Source organism: Urocitellus parryii, chromosome 1 (genome assembly GCF_045843805.1).
Source record: "Urocitellus parryii isolate mUroPar1 chromosome 1, mUroPar1.hap1, whole genome shotgun sequence".
NCBI lineage: Eukaryota > Metazoa > Chordata > Mammalia > Rodentia > Sciuridae > Urocitellus > Urocitellus parryii.
The window spans coordinates 216,916,410-216,942,163 of NC_135531.1; the positions used below are offsets into that span (position 1 = coordinate 216,916,410).

Sequence of the window (25,754 nt, forward strand, 5' to 3'; positions counted from 1 at the left end):
GTATATTAATACAGTGGATTTTAACATTTCATACTCTGAAAATATTTTTAAAATCAAGGTGAAGTTATTTTTCTTTCTTTATCTCATGTGCTCTCAGAACAAATCAGGCCTTTATCAGTGATTTATTCATTCACCAAAAATTTATTGAGCATGTGCCAGGAGCCTCAGTGTACTATATACCAGGATAACAAAGGCAAGTAAGACCTTTTACACAATGAGCCTGTGACCTGGCTGGAATAAACCATAAAATATAAGGCGATCTGGAAAAGAATGGTCCATTTATGTGCATGGCATCATGGAGTACGTCCTGAAGATATATATGTGGGGCTGATACCTTCAAAAATAAAGAGCTAAGGAAAGCTATGAACATGCTGATTTGAAGCTGATAATGAAAATCGAGGAGGAAATGTTTACATCTGAGGAGGAAGATCAAGCTAGTGCTATGGATGTTGGAATGAACTTCATGCAAGCACCAACTGAAGCCATGGGAATTGATGACAGAATGAAAGAAAAAAGTTCAAGGAGAGACCATAGAGAAAAGCCTTCATTAAGGTATAGATGAAATTAAAACTAGTGAAACAAAAGGAAAACTCTGGAGCACATTATCATTGCCACTAATGTAGGGAAGAGTTTGCAGTGTAGTGAAATGCAGGAAATTAGGGACTTGAATACCTAACAGTCATTAACATCTATCAAATGTTATATAAATTGTAAAATCCATTGGCCTTATTTGGAAGTTAAATATTCTGCATTCACAGTCCTATTTAATACTGATTTTCTTTGGATACAGAAGCAGTCTTATTCAGTCCATACCTCAGTTAAACTAAATCTAAAATAAAGATAGTATATGAAAACCATCTCCCATTTCATTCGCTTTCTGAGTATGAGATAACTGGAACTTCTTAAATAATGCTATTGTATAAATTTAAGATGTATCATTGTTCTAAGTGGCCCATATATATTTATAAATCTAAGACTATTAGAAGTGAAAACCTCACCTAAATAGCCAGCAATCATTTAACCACAGGACAGTCCATAAGTTGTATATATCAGCACATAATGTGTCTTTAAAATCATGTACCACATAACTCCAGGGTAATTCTCCAAAGAGGTGATTAGTCTGTTGTGTCACAGGATATTATGTTATTAATAATACACAGATGAAAGAAAATTGTCCAGTTAATGTGGTTAGCTAGAGACACAAATTGAGAGCCAAGATTCATTGGTTCTATTTTGAGCTCCAACACTGACTCTGAGCTTTCAGAAGTCACACATTCTTTAAAATAATATTGATCCTTCTCAAGATTATGAAATTTTAAAACACAATAATTTTAAAGTTCTTTAAAATCTTCTAAAGCAGGAGCATTTTTTTTTTAGTAAAACAATCATATAGACTTTCATAAGTGTGTGTCAGGCTTATTCTTATTATGCACTCATATTGCATAGAAGGGCTTTGAAATATTTTACATTTACAAAGAGACATTTTTGAAAAAAATAAATTTACTAAATGAGCCATGAATTAAAAGCTCATGAGTGTGATCTCATTTGCAAACCTACTAGGGTCTGAGGTGGATATTAAAACAATTGTTCTAGTGAAAGATAAAAATAAAATATATAGAAAGTGTGTTTTAAAATACATGCAAACTGATGTAAAATATCAAACTAATGTTATTTTAATTTTGAGACAAAATGCAGTATCAAACAACATCTATGTTTTCAAAGTTAATCAGGAAATAAGAGTATATAAGTACTTGAATGACAGACAAATTCCCTATGTAGGCTGCCAATTAGAGTCTTGCAAGGGCGGGCTAAGGCTCCAGGAGTTTTCATTTTACTTCTGTTTCTCTGTTGGAGTTCCTTTCAAGCTGTCAGAGCTTGGGAAGAACCTGAGCTTTGGTTTTCTTCTTCTTCTTCTTCTTTTTTTTTTTTTAAATACCTTTCATTTTCCTACATGAAGTTAAGTTTTGAAAATTTAAACATGATAAAACTCCATGGGACATGACATGATTCAGTTAACGATTTGACTGTGTAATGATCCACAACTTAATACCAACAAGAGATTAAGATAGGAAAAAAAAATTGGTTATTATGAGGAAAAAATTTATAGTGGCAAGTAATGGATAGCCAAAGAATGTCATCTCTCCCTAAAGATTAGTTGCATTGGGGTTCCTTAAAATTGGCTTCAAACGAAATGGAGGATAATTCATGCTGTGATTTATATTAGGGGATGTTACCAAAAGAAATAATATATACCAAAGTGTAAAAAAATCTATTTTATATACCCATACATAATCATGTATGATATAACGTTTTTACTTATATATGACATATATTTGTATGTGTGTACGTATGTTCAGGATCAAACAATCAGTACCTCTTCTGAAATATATATTGTTCACTCTTTTCTTAAAAATATTTTTCTATTTTATGGACAATCAAGATAGTTAGATAGTTAGATTTTTAATTTTTGCAGTTTGATGATAATAAACTTTTATTTTCAGAGCCATGGTTCCTGTGGGAGGAAGGAGATGCTCTGTCTCTAGCAGGCAGCCTTCAGAGCAGGGTCTCCCACTCCTGTGGTCCTCTGTCTCCCATCACCTTTATTGTTCTCTCCTGCTTATGCCCCACAATCCCCTTCCCCATCCTCTTTTCCCTTGAACCAATACAAATTTATGTAATTATTATTAAAATATTAGAATAGATTATTTTTACAACTATATTAGTACTGTTGATATTAGTAAGAACTTGATATTACCACATATCCATGTATACAGGATGCATTATATAATGGTAAATTCATGTGGAATACAATTCTATTTACAGGGAACTCTTCTTAATACTTAAAGTGAGATGAAGACCAGTGAAATAAGATGCTGCCTTTTATATACTAATGTCATTAAAACTTCAATAATATTACTGTTTTCTTAAATTTGCCTACATATGCTTAATGGAGATTTTACACACAGAGATATGAAAAATTGTGTTCTATATGTGTAATAAGAATTGTGATGCATTCCACTGCATCACAATAAAAAATAACTTGGTAAAATAAGTTAGTAAATAAAATAAGTTAGTAAAAATGATCACTGATGAGCACAGATCAATTGGGACAGCAGTGAGACTTTTAATATATATATATATATATATATATATATATATATATATATATATATTATTTTAGAGCCATGTGAATGTGTTACTTTTTAAACCAAATTTAGAGTAGCAATCAACAAATGTTTGTTGAGTTAATAAGTAAAATGATTGAATGAATTGGAAGACTCAAAGCCAGTAAGCTCTGCTGATACATTAAAATAGCTTACTTAATTTTCTTATCTATTGCTACTGACACTTTACTTCCTTATAACTCAGTGGGCCAAGAGTCTCATTCAAACACCCAACTTTTTTAGTCTTACCTTGTACTGAAGTGTTTTTATGTCTGTTCTTTATTTGTATTATTTAAGTCAAGTTTAATCTATCCCAGAGTGTAGTTGATCTCTTGTGTTTATTTTTATTCTTTCTCCAATATCTCATATAAGACCATGATCATAGCTATGGTTCAATAAATCATCAACCTCAATAAATCCTACTAATGTGTCATATAAGTGATGCTTATTATAGGACATAAAATTTAGATATCTTTTATCTTCATTCAAATTAATCGAGTCATATCATTTACAATGATATGAGTCCTAGTGATATGTCATATATTCAGAAATAGTGGCTTTTGGATGTGTTCCAGGTTACGATAAATCCCCAAGTTCCTTTAGATGACAAATTCAAATACCTAGAGATGATGGATAGTACTTTGATGTGCCTCAAACTTCATACTGCTATCTTGGATCTCCAGTGAGAGTAATGCTTTTATTTTCCTCCTTTTTGTCTTCAAGGAAACTTGAGATATTTCCACATCACCTGGATACATTATTCCCCCACTTACCTCAGCTGAGCCACTAGTAAAACACATAAAAAAAAAGTTTCTGTTTTGCTGGCTAGCTACTTTGGTCAGTTATCAAAGCTCCTAGCATAAGACATAGTGTTTACTTTATGAAAAGTTTCTGAATTTCTAATTAAATTCCTTCACATTACCAACTGCCTAGAGGTTTCCTATTATGCTGCCTTAGGATGCAGGCTTGGGAGAACATACTTAACAATACAATCTCTTTTCTACTTTCTTATTGGGAAAAAGGTCATTCTTATCATTTTAAATTCTGACCCTGTCTTTAGAGTGAAGAGATGTACATAAAATTTGCTTTTAATTGAGATAATGTTAAGCAAGTGATGGGCACTTAAAAATGAATAAGTAATGATTTTCAACATTTAAATTTATATGTAAAATCTAATTGTATATGATAATTTTTTCATTAACAGAAATTATTGTTGGTAATTTTGTTTACCAACTATAAAAATATGTGTTGAATGAATGGAGGCTTGAAAAATGTTGTGAAGGGCACTTGGAAAGAGTATGTTTGTAAAGGTTTGTAGAACAAAGCTCCAGAGCGCTATGTAGAAAGACAAAGTTTCAGCAAATTTCATACAGAATTGAAAGAATATGACAGTATAAAGGATAGACTGATCGTTCTATAAAGGGTGGTCTGCAAATTAACCCAGCTGGTCAAATGCATTAGACTGAAAATGCCATGAATCTGAAAAAGAGAGAAATGCGATTTAGAAGGCATAAATAAGAATTGGATCTAACACAGAGAACAAAAACTTGAAGCCTACGAATGTGTTTCATTTAGTTTGCATTGAATTAGTTCCAACTCCTACAAATTGAAGATTTCATGTAAGAATCCTATTTTCATCTTCTTTTTACAAAGAACAGGGCAACCCTGGGAAGCTTCCCCTCCTGGCACCAACCACTACAGCTAATTAAAGGCTGTCTACTTTGCATGGGGCATGCTCTCTAGAGGTCCCCTTAATTCCTACTTGGCCAGTATTTTTTTTTTTTTAACCTTTAAGTTACTTTGTGGGCCCTGTAGACACTTGAGTTTTCAATTTCTTCTTTTAAAAAAAATGTGTCTTTTATCTGCTATATGGTACTGATATTCATCTATGAATCTTCATAGTGTCTAGGTAGATATAGTAAGTAGCATGTCAAGATAGCCATCATTATCATCCGGGAATTTTGTTAAAAATGTGGATTCCAGTTATCTCCTTTTAGTAGGTTTAGCAGGGAGCATAAGACATAAATATTTGACAAATGTCTAGATAACCTAATGAATCTGGTCTCTAACAGGCTCTGGAAAGCACTAAATAGGGAGAGAGCAGCAGGTACATTCAGTCAATTCTTGAGTGTGAGGAACTGAGCCTAAGCTGTTTCTAATTTATTCACAGTTATGACTGTAATAGCTTTGGCTCTTTGCCAGTGGTCCTGGGAATCTTGAGTTATCCCATTGGGTGCTCTGGTAATGGATGTTATATGAATACTGAATATGAATTTAAAGGAGCCTTATTATCATTTTTAAAAATACCTATCCTCTATGCACCAAAAGCCAAATACCAGAGGAGAGCAATGTCATTGTAATTAACCATCACTGTCTATTAAGTCCCTGTCTTTAATAAGTCTCAAGATGAGGGATATCTGGCCGAAATCTTTCAGATGAGAAAATTGAGGACCAAGAAAATTTCATGACTGGCTCAGGGTCACACAATTCAGTGTTGGTGGGATGGTCTGGAACGCTAACTTCTGATCTTTTGATTTTCTTCCAGCACAATGAGTCACACCATGGATAAATGACAGATTATGACATGTATGTTCTAAGGGATCAGTGTCATTAAGGGTGGTTGGTGTTTGGGATTAAAGTGGTATGGATTATAGGTGCTAAAAGTGCAGTCTCTTGCCCATACTTATTTTAGGCATAAGAATAATTCATCTTTACATTTTTCCTACTTTTAGTAAGTGAAAATGTGAATTTAAACTTGTGCATGTTACAGAAAAAAATCTATAAGATAATATTAATTTTCTCAGGAAGTACATGCCGCATATCAAACAATTTTAGGACTAATTTATAAGAACAAAGCAACTATCTTTGTTAAAAATAGAAATACAGATAGAGGTTAAAAGTGGTGGATCAATGGAACATTCCCTGTGAGCCACCAGATGTCACTATCATAAGCATTATGCATAACCTTATAGTAAGATTCTTGGAGATTTTAGCTCCAACTCATATTAGCAGTTTTGTGATCATGATCCATGTGCCCAGTTTGGAAATTCTGTTCCTATTATGTAATGCATATTCCATCGTTGTTTTCCACAAAAGTTGCTATGTAGAAATGAAATGAAATTGAGATATAAGATTATCCTCACTCTTCAATTATGGACCTGGAGTAAAATCATTTGAAAAAGTTAAGTACCCGTGAAAGCCCAAGTTGCTTCCCAAATCCCTCAGTTTTAAAACAATACCTAGAGTTGGAGCTATAATATAATGAGTTAATTCTGTTGAATTTATTTAAATGAAAACTTTTAAATCAGTAACTATAATTTGCAAAAGTTTAAATGGATGCTAGAAAGAAAAAAAATGTGAATAGGACATTAAAATGTTTGTCAAAAGAAATTTAAATCTGCTGGAAATATAAAAGATAAACTTAAGCAAAACTGGAAAAAAAACTATATAAATGGAATGGAAGGAAAGTGGGACATTCAAGTTGGAAATTGAAAAATTAGAGACTTTTTTAGGAGGATGATGGAGGGAAGGAAGATTATATGAGCAAGACACAAAATTATGAGAGAGAACCCATAGAATATCCTGGCAATTGTTTTGTGAAGGGCAGGGATTGCAGGCAATAGTAGGACCTGACTCAGGGAGGAAAGTTAGTTCTAATTGATGAATGTTTTGAATGAACATACTGTCTTTTCATTTTTTAATAATAATTTTAATATTTTCATAGTAGTAATGAAGTAATAATTTTAGTTATATATTTTAGAAGGAAGACATATTACCTAGCTGCTATGTTACAATCATAGGCCACCTGACCACAGGTACATGGGCTGAAGTTACCAGAGATTAGAGACTGAAAAGCCATTCAGGAGGCTCTTATATTAAAGAAAAGCCCAGAGTGGTAAAAACAAAGGGCTGGGGGGGCGGGCGGTGGTGTCTGTAATGCAGAGAAAGTAATTCCTAATGAATACTATTGAGGATATAGAACTGACATGCAGATTTTGGCTTTTTAAGAATGTTTTACCATCATTCTTTTTTGGAAGGTCTTTTTAGCACTAAATTCTGTTAGCAGTGAGGTGAGTTTTTTTAAAAAAAAAGTAATTTAAAAAATGTTGATTATTTAAAGGGTCTTAAATCCACTAAAGATGTATATGATCATTAATATTGTTATTAAAATATCTACAGATTTAGAACATATAAAACTATCCTATCACTGTAATTCTTACTAAAGTAATGACTCCAAATACTGCCAATTGATTAAAACCAGGTTACAAAATTGACAGGAAATCTTATGACAATACTGAAATACCCTTTTTCTCAAAATCTATCTCCAGCTGTCTTGACACAATGCTTGAAATACCCACTTCCCAAAACACTAAAGATTTGATACCCTTAATTAAGGTATTACATTTCTTGGATGGTATTCATCCTTGGCATGAACATTGATTGCCTATTGTGTGTCAGGATGCTATAGATTTGGGGGATACAAAGACAATAAAGTGAGATTGTTATATTCAAGGACGTCATAGCTTTACAAAGGAGATAGACATGTAAATAAATAATTTCTACACAACTTAAGAGTATAGCTGTGCTGCCTTGGGGACATGAAGGAAAAATTTACTAATTCTATCTGGAGGAAGTAGGATGTTGGGAAAGTGCCTAGGAAAAATGATGCTCAAAGGATCCAAAAAGTGAGGAGTCTCCAGGTCAGGATGACCCTGGTGAACTGGCACTCTGTGGAATAAGGGGGCCAGAGGGAGCTATTAAAATAGTCCATTAATTTATTGCTGAAATGAAAAGAATCATGACTATCCATTTCAATTTCCTTAAAACAGGCCCAGCTTTCACTTCTTGCTCCCTTTAGCTCTTAAAAATATGCTACTTTTGACAATAATTTTATTTATGTTAAAACATCTAAATGAAGCTTTAGTAAAGACATTTGTGAGCTATCTGTGACCAAGACCAGTAGAGTATGAAGAACCAAGGGATAAAATGCAGTTATCACCAGCAGCGTAGGCAGAACCCATGCTAGGTAGGTCAACAGAAATGGAATGAGATCAAAGTACTGCAAGATACTGCCCATCTCAGACAAGAAGAAAGTATTGATATTTTTTCCTGGAGGCATATGGGTGGAGAGGTTGATCTGGAAGTAATAGAACGTATTGTTCAAGGAGAGTGTTGGGAAAGGATGAGAGCCCCTTTACACCTTAGTAAAAGGCATAAAAACAAAAGCTTATATTTATTCCATGTCTACTGTGCTCTGGGAACTCTTCCGACCAGGTGATGAGAAATAACCCCTTAATCTTGACAGCAACCATTCAAGGCATACAGTAGCCCTTAAAAATTGATGGTCCCTGAACATTGCACTTCTAGGCATTTAGTCAGGTTTGATTGTTTGGGGTGTTTTTAGTTTTGTTTGTTTGTTTTGTTCTTTGTGTGGAGTGGGTTATATGACTAACTTTGGCCAGGAAGGATACCTATGGGCCGAGAACTGAATCCATTGTGTAAAGAATTCAAGCTTTATTTCACCTCTGTCTCAGCAACCAGAAGTCTTCCATTTGTTGGTCACCCCATCGTCTTGGATTCCGTACTGAAGATGAAAGCGGCATGGAGCAGCGTCATAGCTGACCCCGGATGGATATGTAACATAAGCAAGAAATAGCTTCTGTGATTTTCAGCCCTTCAGATTTCAGGGTGAAGGGCATTAGAGCAGCATAATCTACCCTTTTTGATTGACCTGCACTGTATTATTTTTAAGATCCATATTACAGATGAGGAAACTGATGCTCAAATGTTTAAGTAACTTAGCTAAATTTACAGAGTTGGTAAGTAGACATGCCAATCATAGCACCCAGGGAGTCTGAACAGATCCTTAAGCTAGAGAATATTAAATGTATTGTATGAAAAATACCTAAACTATAATTTTCTTTGTCAAAATTATTCATAGTTCTGATCACATCATTTCCCTTTTGGTTTTCAACTTTAAATAAAGTCATTATCTGACCTAAACCTAGCATAGGCACAGAACAACAACAACAACAACAACAACAAAAATCCAAGAGCAAACACAAAAGGAGAAAACAAGCCTTAGGATATTTGTCTATCCTCCCCAATCCCAGGAGTGAAACCTCAGTTCTCTGAAAGGTAAGCAAAATGAAGTAGGTTCACACTACAAGCATTATATAGTAGTTAAAAACAGTGAACAAGTAATATATCTAAATGCAAAGATGGGTACTGAAAAGTAGCTGGTAAAAGCAAGCAATAGCTATATAACAATAGAATTTATGTTAGACTATTCACACATAAAGTAATTTTCATTTCACAGGAATACAACATGTAAAAAGCTACACGTATAAATGGCCGCCTATTCAGGGAGTGGTAAGTGGAGATTAGATGCAGACACGAAAAGGAGTTTTAAAACATAAATCAACAATCAACCAATTGGGCAACATTGGGGACCCACATACACCATGGATGATCATGTTTTGTGAACTGATAATATGAAAAGCCCAACTTAGTTTAAACCTCATGTGTGAAAACAAAAGCAAAAGAAAACTTTGAATGTGCCAGAGCACAAGCCCTCCCCACCAGAAGGTTTGTTTTCAGAATGTCATCATTTTGGAAGAATTTCAAAGGTGCACACTACTTAAAAAATGCAGAATTTCTGTATAGAACAAGAAGCATGGATATACAGAGTGAGGAGTGAGAAAATCTTGGCAAATGCAAATTGCCTATCCAACTGCTCAAACTGGCTCAGAACCTAGTCGTCTACTGACAGACCAGACCCTCTGAAGAGCCTAAAGATCTCCACAGAAACCCTTAATTATCCTGTGCACAGACACATCCGTTCCTTCTGCCTTACTGTGCCATTTAGGTCCATAACATGTCTTTCCTTAGATGTTAATTGTTTGTAGGTTACAAGAGCCTTTGTAGGAGTCTGGCAAACTTAAACACTGGGGAATTAAAAGTTGTAGTCAAAAGCAGCTCAATGGCATTGGGGAGTTTTGCTCCAAGGTGACATGAAGCTGTGACAGGAGCTGCATCTCAAGCTGTTTGTCTGGCCAGACCTGGAGATTTGGGAGGCTGGTACCTGCTTTTATTTATTCATATGGAGGGTTACCGAATACAGATGCCAACGCTGACTGTGAGTCAAAGAGAAAAGAGGATAAGCACTTAGGCTTAACCTACAGGGGACCTGAGGAATAAAGAGCCCCACAGTCCAGCGTGGAGAAGAGAGAAGAAAGGGGAGGGAGAAAAAAGACTGAGAGAGATCAGGCCTAATGAACCTTCTCCTGAAGTCAATGGAAATGGGATAGTGGTGCCTCAGAGAGCAAGACTATGCCCAAACAAAGCAGGGATAAAGTGGATCAGCCACAATGTCACCAAATTTGTCAAGAGTTCAAAAACCAGCAAATCAAAATCTGCAGTGAGAAAGAAACAAGCAGAGCCTTCCACCATCGTTCACACTATCAAGAGGAGGATACAACAGGAAACACTACACACATATGCCTGCACAAACACACATGCACACAATTATTTTTGATGTTCACTGAGAAATCTGAGCAAAGATTTTATTATATTTAGTGGTTGAAACTTTATACGTAAAAAAAAACCTCGTTGTTTAATTTATCTTTATATCTGTGATTGAAAAAGCTGAAGATGATGAAGTGATTTATACTATGATCAAGGAGTTAATAATGAAACTCAGAGACTCACTGATACCTTTCTTCCCTGGAAAGTGCTGAGGAATCAAGTTACAGAAAATGCTGGGCTTGGAAGTTACCTCAGGAGAGCAGAGACTGAAGGGAACCTGGGCAGTTCAAGGGGAAAACTCAGTGCTTACTGTCAGTAGGAAGTAAATATGTGCGTTCACAAAGAGCCAGCTAAAACAACCTCACTTCCTGTGACAATTTTGATTATTGAGCCTTGCCAACATGCCACAAGCAATTTTAATTAGCGGAAATGTATCTTCTTGTCATACTTGATTTGTAAGCAAATGCTGTTATTCTTTTCTTTTTAAATATAGTATTATGGATGAATAAATTATCTTTCATCTACATTTATATAGTAACAAATTGATCATTTTACTCTACAAAATCTTATTCTGCTAAGCCTGACTTCTTGTGGGAATGAAATAACTTTTTTCTTTTTTCTCTCTTTCTTATCATCATTATTTTCTCATCTTCCTTTCTAAAATTGTTTCTCTGATGCTTTATATCCCATGGATAACGAAAGGGCTAGCATGACACATTTTACATATAAACTAGAATTAAATGTTCCCTCTTAGAATGCTTCTAATACCTAAGAAGCACAATCCAAATACATACAATGTTGCCTAACTAATGTCATGGATAAATCTACTAGGGACAGAGGAGAGCAGGAAAGGTGGTAATGCAGAGGTAAGAGTATTTTGGTTTCTTATAGTAAATGCATTTTAGCAACTTACCAGTCCTCAGAATTCTGGATTTCCCTTTGTGCACTACAGCATTTCACCCTAAATTCATATTTGACTTTTCTTTGTTTACTTATTTTTATGAAGCAAGTTCTACAGAGCCACCTGTTCTTTACAATTGGTGCAATAATGTTCAGTGTTTTATTATTGTACTCTGGGACACTGGTCACTTCCTAATTCATATTCCCTCTTTGAGTCTGGTAGCAAGTGATACAGAGCAGAGTCAGTATTAGTTGAGTAACAGGAAATAAATGAAATGCACTTTGTACTATTTTGAGGACAACTAATCTTTACTAGCAAGAAATTGTTGAAACAATGATCTATCATATTAACTAGATTATTAAGGCTCTGCCATGAAGGTATTATTTATAAAATATAGCTGTAATTTTGGGGGATAAGGGCAGTATGGAATAGTGGAAAAACTAGACCATAGAGTCATAAAAAAGTAGGTTTAAGTCCAGGTTTAATTTCTATAACCTCTTGGGTAACTTATCAAACTTCTCTGAGCTTCAGGTTCTTCTTTTTATGAAACAGTACTAAAATATCTATCTTTCCAGGTTTTAATGAGAATTAGAGATGATATATCTAAAGTGCCTGAACCCTGAACATAGAATCTACCAAATTAATGGTAGCTATTAACATCATTACTTTTATTAGCAAATTCTCAACTCTGATTAATTTAGCTGCCTTTCCATTTTCTGATTTAATTATTTCAGATGCTATTTAGACATTAAAACAGTAGCCACTACAAAAAAAAGTTCATTTCCCTAAGATATTGGAATTCTTTCTGCCTCCAAAGTAAAAAGGCTCTTGTGATGGGTGCCAACCACCCTTATTCACTACCTCTGTTTGCACTTTCATGGTGTGAATGCCATCTTTGTAATTATTAATTACTCTGAATTATAGTAAATGGAACAATTATTTGTAAAAAGCACAAATGAGTACTTGGAACTTGATTTACAGGCACTAGGCATTTCCCTAGCTAGGGATGAAATGATTGTTTATTTTCAAAATTTGGAAAATGAAATAGTACCCAAATATAAAAATTGATTTTAGAAAGCTATTGGAACTCAGGGATGTGGGTAGAAAAAGGCATTGCCTATGTTGTAGGTTATGATGTTCTGACACCTACAAGCATCTGACTTAGCAGACTTTTTTTTTTTTAAGTGGTGCTTAAAAGTGTTGGTATGGAACATAAGTAGATAATGCAAATATGTTACCGACCCCTACCAATAGTTGCAATTATGCAAATTTTCAAACCTTCATCTTTTATAATTAGGTGTAGTGGGCTTCTGCAGTTAAGTTCTCCACTGGCCAGCTCATGTTCTATAATCTGGTGAGCAGCTTTCCCTCTAAAATAATGCACTTCAAATAGACAAAAATATGTGTTCTGCAAAGTAATGACAGAAATGTTTATGATAAAAGGAAAGACGTGGCATTCTGCATGTTAGTGAAAAACTCCTTGTTTGTCATTTTAGAAAAGTATCTTTTATGAATAACTGAGATTCCTTGACAATAATTAAGCATATTATTGAACTGGTCATAGGAGTATGGAATTTCAATTAATATACTCTAACTCCCTAGAAATGAATTTTTTTGACTTTAGTGCTAGAAGGGAAGAAGCCTTCCTATAGTAAAATTTATATGGAAACTAAAATTATCCTTATTAGGTACATAATTTGCTCATAGATAATTACTATGTGTCACTTGACTCTCATTATCCATAGCTCTAAGAATATAGACTGTAAAATACTATCATCTGCATATCCCATAATCTCATGCAGTACAAAGTTTTCAGTAGAATTCGTATTATAAATATTATCCATGTATACTTAAAACTTGTGTGTTAAAACTTAGATGTACTTAAAAATATGTATTTGTAACTATATGTGGATATTTATAAAATAAAACACACTAAACCTTGGTTTCATTACAATAAATATAGATTCCAGACATACGTTGTCATGTCTAATTTTTAAATTAAAAAGTTAAAAAATTAACTTGAATAAGTTAAAATCTGAGAAATTCTACCTTTATTTCACAGATAGACATAGTATCTTAGAAAACCACACTCTAAATAAATAATGTATTTTATTTATTTTCTAATTTAATGTCAGGCTACATTTAAGATCATGAAGTTTGGGCTGGGGTTGTAGCTCAGTGCTAAAGTGCTCGCCTCACATGTGGAAGGCACTGGGTTCTATCCTCAGCACCACATAAAAATAAAATAAAGGTATCATGTTCATCTACAACTAAAAATAATTTTAAAAAAGAACATGAAATTCATTCAACAGAAGCAAAATACCAAAAAAAAAAAAGAAAAATATTCAAGCACATTGTTGCTTAAATGAATCAGTCACTGAAACAAGGGTGGATAAGGTTGAAAAAAATCAGCTACTAGAATTTTATACAGAAAAAAATTCAGCATCCAAATGCACCCAAAGCCATATAGTTCTCTAGTCAATTTTGGATAGTAGCTTTAAAATTAAGAATTGTCTAAATTGTCTTTCTTAAGCATTTTTTATCTACTACCTCTCCAGGGATTAATGGAAGGAAATCTAAATCAACTGTGATTAGAAATAGTAATCTACTATTAGCTCAAATATTGAAGACCTGATTATAAAAAAAAGTTGCTAATGTTAGGTTTGATAATTTCCTATTTTAACTATTCTCCAAACAGTAAATTCACATTTTTGTTGTTAAAATGAGTAATTTCCATCCATTTAAAAGGTAGGTTTAAAAACAGAAATAATCCAATGTAAATTAATTGCAGTGTTATATCAGATCTCCATACTTTCTTCATATACCTTCTTTGATTTGTAATTGATTTAAAACAACATATTTATTCACCCTGAGATTCTACCCTTAGGATGCCTCTTCTCATGGCAGTGGATTGACCAGTAGAAAGAAAATGCACTAATTTACAACAGAATAAGGAGGAAATCTTACTGGTTGACAAGAGCTATTTTAAAATATTTATTTGCTTTGTATTCAGTGATTCAACTGACTAATTCAAAGTTAGGGCAATATAATCTGTATTTACTTCTCTGTAGTTAGTTCAACATCATGAAGATAAGTCTTTGAAAACAAAACACAAAAGAAGAACTGGATCATCAACACAAGGTGGCACTATGGACCAGTTTCTTGAGCATTTCCTTTCTGATTTCTCTGAGACTGACTTAAGTAATACAGTCCTCTTAATTTTATATCTATTTCTCCTTACTAATCTGGAAAAAAAGATGGGGAATGTAATTTTCTTAATTAAAGTAAAAATTCAAATTCGGAACTTATGATAAATATTTTATATAATTAGTAGTCACAAATCTCTAGGTATCTGCTTTGTTTACAATTTATATCTATCTATGTTTTCCCCATCTTTCTCAAAAAGAGATTCCATGCACATGCTTTTACTCTCATCATCTCATGAATAGACTCCCACTGCACTGACATAGCCATCTCCCTGTTCTGATTTGAAAGTTACAAGTTGCATTTTACTCAAAGGCCACTTCATGTTGCCACTATTTCAAGTATTTTCTTTCAACTAAGCATCTTTAGGGGTCATGCTATTATGTACTAGTTTAAAATCTAAATTCTTATCATAATATTTAACTATAAGCCCATCTTAATTCCAGGACACTGGTATGAATATACACAAACACATGCACACACACACACACACACACACATACACATACACATGCACATGTGCATGCACTTACACATAGAAAGCTATTTGTTCTCATCTGTGCACCCAGGACCCATTGTCTATCATAAAAATATTATGAAAATTTCTGTCAGTTCCAAGGGCCTTTTTCTAATACTTGTGATGTCACTAACTCCCACCCCCATCCCAGAGCCACTGCTCACTGTCGTAATTCAATTTTTAAAAATTTCTTTCATAAAGTTCTCTTTCCTTAATAAGACTAAACTCAGTTTCCTGCAGCACAAGCTTACAACTTTGTGGTACATTTATAAACCCCATACTTACATGAAATATTCAAAAAGGATTAATGACAGACGATTTACAAGGCATGCTATAGTCGGTAGTCTTGTTTCACTTTTCTGGAATATTATAACTTCACTATTTTGTGTTTCTGCATCATTTCAAGTATATGGGGTGAAACATAAGTAAGTGCATGACACAAGGTCAGAGAACTTCATAAATTGCATGGACCCAATTTTTGTAACTACTCACGACTGTTAATGTTTACACACACACACACACACATACAGCTACCCTTCATGAGATATGGGCAATGAAATTTTAAGAATTGTGAAATACTTCTAAACTGACACAAATAACAGTACACATACATTATGCAAGCTTAATATGTGAGTATATTTAAAGGTAGATTACAAGGGACAATATTGTCATTTAACATGTGTTCAGGTTCTTAATCATAAACGGCACTCAGTAGAACGCAAAATTAGATCAAGGTCTAGTGGAATAAGCTTTGAAGTTTCATTTCTGCTGTTCAAACAATGAGGACAATAAGTAAAAGGGAATAGCTCAACTGGGTGTTAAATAATAAAAAAAATACACACTGAATGTTTCTATATAATAAACTGAATAATTAGCACATATCCACACAAATCACATTGGATATAGACTTTAAGTGTTATGGTTGAAAAAGTCAGATATTTCTGTACAGTGTTTCTTTTAAAAATTTAATTATAGATACAAATTAATAGCACACGCTATTGGAAATGATGTTTAAGTTCTCACATTCTGTGAAATTATTTTCCTTAAATGTCCATTATATATCTTTGGCATTAATTTCTTTGTTATTAGTTGAGTCACATCTTTGTCATTTAAAAAAATTTCCTAGGAAGCTTTACTTTCATTATTAGATAGCTCATTCTATACAGAGTTTATAATCAATATATGATGTTGTTATTGGAACTTTTGTTTCAAGTTCTGAGTATGCATTTGCTAACATTAAGAAGATTTCAGACTTTTTTTGCTTTTGCTGTTATCTTTTTTATAGTGATTAATTTTTATATTTGAATTTTACAGTGTAATCAGACACCTGCTTTTTAAATTGATCTATGATAGGCTTATGTACAATAGCATCAGCAACAACCAGTAGGCTTTAGTCCAGGGATGATAGGTAAAATTTTTCTTGGGGGGCTCCCAGGGATTGAACTCAGGGACACTTGACCACTGAGCCACATCCCCAGCCCCATTTTATATTTTCTTTAGAGACAGAGTCTGAGTTGCTTAGCACCTCAGTTTTTGCTGAGGCTGGATTTAAACTCAATGATCCTCCTGTCTCAGTCTCCTGGCCACTGGGATTACAGGCTTGCACTACCATAGACAACCTCTGTAATTATCCCAAACTAACTTTGGTGATTGTGATTTCTGGCTCAATGGCCTTCTCAAACTTGAGAACAACTCAATTATAAGGGATAAGTCTCTATTTAAAGAAAATTTTGGGGAAAAATTATGAATTCATGATTGGACAAATATGATCTTTTCAGAAGTGTAAAATCAAGTTTATCAATTGGGTCTGCAAAATACATTCTAAAATGAATAGCCTGCAAGTTATGTTGCTGAAACTGGAGTTTATATATATATATATTTTTTTTTTCTTCATTTGCAATAGGCCTAAAAATAGATGGGGCAATATGTTGAGACAAGAAGGTGTCTGTCTAACTTGTTGAGCTACTAAAGTGGCAATGGATTATGGTGGTTCCATGCAATTACTCTGAACTCAGCCTGCCTGTGTTTGAATCTTACCTTTACCATCAATTACCAAGTGATCTTGGGTAAAACGACTCTTTCCCTATGTCTTAGTAGTAATATCAAAGTCTACTTGTTGATTTTATTTGAAGGTCACCTAAGTTGATTCTCTGAAATACCTAGCAGGCAGCCTGGTTCATAGTGCTGCAAAAGTCTAAGTCAAATTTGCTTAAAACAAACAAACACCATAATAAACAAATAATACAGTTGTCTCTTCTATTTTTCTTATAATTTTGAATATTTCAATTTTTAAATTCTAATATAAAATGTGTCTATACACATATATAAATATACTACAGTGAATCTCAACACAATATACATCCATAGACTGGTATCCTAATTAGAATAAGATATTCTCCATGTTTGTATAAATATGTCAAAATAGACTTTACTATCATGAATAACTAAAAAAGAACAATATAAAAAAAAAAAGAAAAGTTATCTAACATTGGAGATAATTAGGGGGTAGAACTCCTTGCTCTCATACACACTTTATTAATCACTTAGTACATTTTTGGTCTTGTCCTATTTTAATGTTTTCATTACTAATTTTTTACTTTGTTTAGTCACAGGCTGTTTTTCTACCATGGCTTTTTGCTGAGTTTGCTACTTGGGGCATTTTATATTTTTCCTGTTTCTATATTTAATTTTAAATTTCAAGTTTTTCACTTTAAATTCTAATGTAATTTTATTGAAAAAGCAGATCTCATTGGCATGTTTTGTATTACTTTGACATTTAGCAAGTGTTAATCTAAATGTTTCAAAATTGAATTAAAGCATAATTCTAATTCTTTTCAGTTTAATAATCAGCTTGAAATATTTTTTAAGTCATGCTTAAAATTATATTAATTTTAAAAACATTTTAAAATATAAAGCAATAATTTCATCTTTCTATGATAAATCAATGTTAAACATTTTCTAAAAATATTTTGTGATGAGAAATTCCTATTGAGAGTTCTTGGTGCTCTATTATGTTCTAAAATTCATCAAACTTGTTTTTCAAACTTTAAAATGTTATAAAAGTTTTGAGTTGAGTAAAATATCTTAGAGCTGTAAAAGTAGTTCAACATATCCTTTCTTTCTGTTTTTTTTTTTTTTTAGATTTTAAGTATATTTTTAGTTGCAGGTGGACACAACTCCTTTATTTTATTTATGTGGTGCTGAGGATTGAACCCAGGGCCTCACACATGGGAGAGGAGCACTCTACTACTGAGCCACAGTCCCTCAACACATCCTTTCTAAAATAACTTTAGCATATGAATAATGTTTCTTTTTCTGATATAAGAAAAACTGTTTCTGCCTGTTTTATAATCACTGTTTTCCTATTTAAGTAGGAAAAATTTAATGCTCAGAGAAATAATATTACCTTTGCTTAGTTCCATTTTGATCTCACATTCTTATTAGCAACTTTTACAAAGCACTTCACAATAAAACTCTCTCTACTACTTCCTAGTTGGTCCTTTATTTATAGTGTTCTCTGTATACCACATTTAAAAAAAAATAAAAAAACAATGGGACATTTGGGTTATTATCTATCAACAGACATGTCTGGCAAAACAACATGCTTAGACGCAAGGTTTGTTTGACATGATTTATAACAAAGCCACTAAATAGTCAATCATGGATTATATTCATAAACAAGCTATTCAAGAGATAGCAATATTCAATAAATAAAGCCAATAAATTATTAATATTAATTCTTCTAGGTCTTTTTTTTCAAGCTATTAAAAATGTTTACTTTGTCTATTATGACTTAGGAGCTAAGAACTAACTTTCTTCTATTCCAGTCTTTGTTAAAGGGTAAGTGGCTGGACCTCATGAGCAAGAGGATTGCATCAGGGCAATAGACTGCTATTCCCCTGGGGTTGCTCACCTGGGGGCCACCGACATCTCAAGAAGCTCATGGATATGAAGCTGCTGAAAGAAAGCAAGAGTTGCAGCAGTGTGTCCTGAGTCATCTATAATGCATCTTATTGTCTTTCCTTTACTACTTCGACCTATTTTTCCAGCCTTCTCCTCAGATAGGCCAATTTACCCATAGGGATGGATGGATATGTAGCTAACAACTGTTCTTGTATCTGACTCAGTCATAATTAAACCCTTAATGGCAATCATGAAAATCTCCTTATCACTGGTTAGGTAATTGCAGACACAGAGAATGAAAGCTTAACTATAATTATAGGCCTTGTTGCCAGCTGAATATTGAAATGTGTTAGTATTGTGATTACTTAATGTCCCAATGTGGCTTGTGGCCAATGCTTAAAGTACACTCTAGAAAACTATAACAAAAAGCATAAACAAAGCTTAATTCTCTAATAGCATCTTAATTCTACTTACATTGAGGATATATGAACTTTGATAGTACGAACTTAAGCCATGCATAGGATACTTCCCAATATAGATGAGTTTGAACTGAAGATGATGTTGTGTCACCTGCCTGGAAACAAAATCATCTAGTTATATATTCTGGCTCTTGTCTCTGGCAAGTAACTTTCGTTGTACTCTATTTTGTTTTTTAAAACATGTTAAGGGCGTGTTTCAATCATATCACTTATTCCTACTTAGGAATACATCATAAAATTCAGTGGCGCAAAACAGCCATAATATGATGTTGTGCATGGGGATTTACCATTTGGCTGGGAGTCATATAATTCCATGTTATGCTCAGCTGGGCTTGGATAGCCTTGGCTCTTATATATGAATTGAGTCCAACTGCCCCAAGTTTTGCTCCTTCTTGGAGTGGTGCATTACTCAGAGCATGCTCTTTTTATGGAGAAGGCAGATGTGCAAAGACAAGCATAAAAACAAAAGCATAATTCAAGGCTTTGCTTACATCATATCTACTAAAAGCCATTGGCCAAACTCACATAACTGAGTTGAAAGTAAAGGGGTAGAAAAATACTCACTTCTTATTGGAGGATATGCAGTTACGTGAAAAGGAGAGTGTATTTGGGGATAGGTGAAGAATTGTAATCTCTAATATACACCACATGACTCGGATCAGTCATTTTCAAGAAATGACTAAGTAGCCCTGGAGTTTTCTTTAAACAATCCTCTTCTGTATGAAGAGATACTAGACTACTAACAACCATAATCCATAAAATCTATGTGTTCATCTCTTTTGTAATTAATTCCTAATTTTTCTGAATATTTTTATCACTGTCATAAAAATAATAAACTCTCTTTGAAAACTATTTTTGTCTGTATTTTTATTTCTTTGATACAGACTGTTAGTAGGTTGCCCAAACTCTTTTTTCTTTTTCTTTTTTTTTTTTTTTAACTCAGGGGCACTCAAACCCTGAGTCATATCCCCAGCCCCTGTTTTGTATTTTATTTAGAGACAGGGTCTCAATGAGTTGCTCAGTGCCTTGCTGTTGCTGAGGCTGGCTTTGAACTCATTATCCTCCTGCCTCAGCCTCCAGAGCCACAACAACCGTTGCCCAATTTTTAGGCTAAAATAATTATTCTGCTTCAAACTCCCAAGTAGCTGAAAACACAGGCATGAACCATGGTACAATTTATACACATCTTAAATCTAAATAATTATGACTCAACATCTATATGTAGGCATTCAACATTGTTTAAAACAATAGAATAACTAATAATTGCCATGTAGTCACCATGGCAATATATAATGATCTCTCCCTGTGACCAAATACATAAGTAGTTCCAAGTAATAGAATCACTTCCCTCTGACAACAGTTAACTTTGAGAATGGAGTACCAGTCATGTTACAAAGGAAGCAAAGAGGAGACTGAGTGTTTCCAGATTCTAGGTTTGAAGATTAGATGTAGAAGGAAATTATAGGAAACCTGGGACCATATCATTGCTGTACTCCTGTCAGTTTTTATATTGTTGTAGAGGTGAATTAACATATAAAACACATGATGTAACAGATAATTTTTGGTAAATGCTAAATTCTTGTCTTTTTTTTTTTTTTTTTTTTGTCAAGTGATCTGTAGCAGTGTGGCAGAAATACAGCACTTCTCGTCCTCTTGGGAGCATGTCCAGAATATTCTCTCAGCCTCTATTGCAGGTGGATCAGCAATGTGATGAATATCTGGTTAATGAGTTGTGAGGAGATCTTATATGCATCAGGATTGGGCCAAAGCACTCAAAACTTTTTTTTTTTTTTTCTCCAACCAGCCTCTTAATTCAGAAAAGGGCAAAGCCCTGAAAGATGATTCAGTGACATAAAGAGCTCATTCCTGTGAGGTAGAGCTCTACTACCAACCACACAAGATTTTGATCTTTGAGAAAGAAATTTTTATTGAATTAAGGTATGAAAATTTGGAGTTTCTGATAGCCTTTAATGTAGGATGACCAAAAGATAAAAAAAAAAAAAAACTATGCCAATAGTGGAACATTAATGTAAAATATAAAAAAAAAATTTGTTAGTCGGTTTAGTGACTAGATTCTGATTAATAAAGAACAAATAAATATTGGAGGCTGATAGACTAAAGGGTCTTGGTATTCCCTGGCAAAATATGCTGACATGACACACTAGAAGGAAAACATTGAATTTTTGAACAGGTGGCTCTAAGAATACTAGATGGACTGTTAGTGTTTTTTAGACTAGAAATTTGGAAAGATGTTAAATGAAGTTATGGAAATAATTTTTAGATTGATGAACAGAATTGAAACTAATCTAAGGGGGATCAAAAATCTGGAAACTGCCACCAGACATCAAGAGGGATGATTGAAAAAACTAAGTAATGAAAAAGAATACTCAGTTGAAGAAAATGATTTGGTAATGTGGCAAAGATCAGGATTTTGTCCTATGTAGTCATAAATTAGTACCATTAATCTGAAGCAAAGAGGCAAGAGGGGGAAAGAAGCAAGAAATGAAATAGATTTAAGACTTGACTAGGAAGGAATATGATCTAGTAGCACATGGATTTGATTAGAAGCAGATAGATCCTATGCCTTGTATGTTTTTATCAAAACTTTAAAGGAAACCATAAACCCAGGCTCAATAACAATCTTTGGTTATTCAAGCTGTGAGACAAATTTTGGTCCCTAAACTTACTCTATTAGAAGCAGCCTGCAAAAACTGCACAACCTCTAAGGAGAACATGCTGCCCAGTTTCCTGTTTATGTGTGAGCATAGAGAATAACTCAAAAAGAATTGACTCTCAGAGGTCAGAGATAAGGGACACAATGAGCAAATGAGTCCCTTCCAGAGAGCAGCATCAGAGCCTAACCAAAGACTGAATTCTCAACTGCCAGACACTCAGCCTGTCTGTCTATTGGGTATGGGAGAAACTAGAAATGTATTCCTTAATGTCATAGGTTCCAATAATGAAAAACCAAAACCAAATTAATGTGTAGTACTCTCCATCTATGGATACCCCAGGTTTGGCACTGGATGCAATGTTGGAATGATTATGTGTGTTCTATGTGTTGAGGAAAGGGGGCGGGGAAAACTCTATTTTTTGGCTAGTATTGCTAATTGTGGCAGAGTTTGCGATTGCTCACCACCACATGTATTTTCCTCCTGGGCATGTTACTAGATAATATTTTCCAGGTTCCATTGCAGTTATGTAGAAACACTGTATTTAAGTGAGGCCAAAGGAAAGTGGGCAGTCTATGCTTTCTACCTCATTTTGTTTCCCATTCAGACCATTCACTGCAGATAAAAATGAAGCCTTAGGAAATGTTGGAGGCAAAACCCTGAGTCTCATTTTTTTTTTTATAAGTGCTATCCCAAGGATATAAACAACATCATCCATACCTCAGTCCACGTCATGTCCCTGGGGCTGCTGTATACCTGCCCAGCTAGGAGCTGTTCCCAAGTAGAAAATGAGAAAGACACTTTTAAGATATGGACGAATCACCCAGTCTTTGGGGTAGCCAAGGTAATCTTCAGCTAGGCTTCCTGCTCACCATCTGGTTGCACTTGCTGTACCTGCCCGGTCTTCAGAAAGTGCCCACCTTTGGCTTGATTGGAACCATCATGAGCTTCTGTGAAGGTGCCCCCCAGCTCTGAAAAAGTCACCCTCATTTTTTCTGTCCTCCTGTTGTACCCTATTAACCTCTGGATCTTCGAGGTGAAGAAGAATCTGTCTGTTCCCTTGGTTGGAGCTATTTCATTGGTTGGCTGGTATTTATCCTATGTGTCAGTTGTGGAATCCTTTGCTATTTGAACTACAGAACTTTCTGGAGTGTGATTCTGAACCATCCCTCTCACACCGGGTCCTTCAGTATTAGTGGCAGCTCAGTGAAAGACACTCTGAATGATCAGACTATATCAGAAACCAACCAACGGAAGTTCCTGGATCCTGAGCAAAAGAATTATACATCTGCCAAGTTATCCATTCACCTAAATCTTTCTTATGACCGTTCCCCAAAATCTTGAATAGGTTGGCCCTCAATTTTGTAAGAAATGAGAAAAGAAAGATTTGGGGCCAGCTCTGTAATCTTTTTCCTTGTACCTGCCTTGCCTGTAGCTTGGATGATGTAAAATAAATTATCCATCTCTTCCTTAAAAAAAAAAAAAAAAAAACCGGATTCTCTCCATGATAGCATGAAGCAGATCCATGCCGCCGCTCTGCCAATCCACATTGAATAGTGACATGAAAACCTACTTTTATTGTATTAAGACACTGAGAATACGGGAGGAAGGTTCTCACAAGAAGTTTACACATCTTGCCCAAGTGATATTAAGTGTTTTTAAATGATTATTTTAAATTATTTTTAGGTTGATATCTATACAGTTGTGAATATTTCAAATATTGGATTTTATTTTAACCAATTATTTACATTAAATCCATATTTTCAAATAATCCACTTTATGGTATATTACTAGTTATATATTTTGTATAACTTTATTTTCATTATTTGGTTACTTATGACTTCCTTCCTATTGGGTTAATTTCTGTATATTGGAGTTCTATATAAGATATCATAGGAAGAGTGGGCTCATTTTCCTAAAAACTGAATTAATCAAATCTAGGATTCTGCTTTTATATGTGTGGGGCATAGTACCATTCCACATGTAATTGTGTAATCTATTTATATGGAATCATAATTTTAAAAATACATAATACATTCCACTCATTTCTGTGGAATATATTTTTACCTAGAAAAGGAATGCTAAAATGGGAGAAAGAGTGGTTGTTAATCTAAGACACTATTGTTAAGTAGCCTGTGGGCATACAAAAATTATTTTTAATAACAGATGTTCATTGAATTCACAATTTGGAATGGAACTCATTGCCCATTCTAATGCCTTATCTAGTACAACCTCTTCATTATTCAAATAAGGAAACTGAGCCTTAGAGCAGTGAATTAATTTTCCCAAGTACCCCAAAGTAGAAAATCGAGAGCCAGGCCTATGAGCCAGATTTCCTCATGCCTAACCCACTGCTTTTCCACTACAAGACATATTTCAATCCACTATATATTATATTTCAGAAAACTTAGAAATTTTGAATTTGGTGAGTTAATTTCTATTAAAAGATAATATTTTAATTTTCTTCTCAAATTAATTCACTTATTTAATGAAAATCCAATAAAAATCCCAAAGGGACAGTTTTAGAATGTGACAAATTGGATTAGAAAGATTAAATACACATTAATCATTGGGAAAATGGTGAAAAAAAACTAATGGTAATGTATTTGCTATATAAGATTTTGAACCTGACCACAAAATTGCATAATTAAAACAATTTGGTAGTAATACTAGAGCAAACATAAGGTCGATGAGATAGAATAAAGTTTTCTAGAAGTAAAATCTGTGAAAGAGCTTCTATTAGGAGAAGTTATAAAAACCAGATGAAGTAAATAGTCTAAAAATCACTTTTCATTAAAAAGCCTGTCTCAAATCTGGCTGTTCCTTTTCTAGGACTGCATAGAGGAAGGAGGGAATGTTGTTAGCAAAGCTCACACGCAAAGCCTCTTTGTTAAGAACTAGTGTGGATTACATTGTTTGGTTGTGTTGGGGACTGGAGAAAACTTTAGTTTTACTGTACTGAAAAATGGAGAATTATGATAAAATGTTACCTCGACCCAGCTATTTCAAAGATCAACATTAGAAGGTCAGAATACCTTCCCCCACCCCATCTCTGAAAATTTACTAAGGAATAAAGCAACAGTAAAGCCTGTTTACTAGTCTCTCTGTAGGTATTCTGAGTATGCTGTCCCATAGCAACTTCAACTGCTCAAAAACGGGGTTCATCTCTGATTCTGCATGCCCTGAGATGAGCATACTAAGTTTCTAAGGAAGTGAAGAAATCAAGTAGAACAGGTTTTACAACATAGACATGAATAATCTATTCATAAAAATAACGTAAAAAGCAAACAAGTTGGAGAAATATTTAACAACAATGTAGGTTGATACACTAAATAAAGACTTAATGTGTAGTAAAAATCATATGAAAACAACATAAACAAATAGGTG

General features: G+C 33.9%; 1 pseudogene; it reads left to right on the plus strand.

The window, feature by feature from the left end:
* The first annotated feature begins 388 nt into the window (after positions 1-388).
* On the plus strand, positions 389-23,711 carry LOC113185867 (outer dense fiber protein 4 pseudogene; annotated as a pseudogene).
* The last annotated feature ends 2,043 nt before the right edge of the window (positions 23,712-25,754 follow it).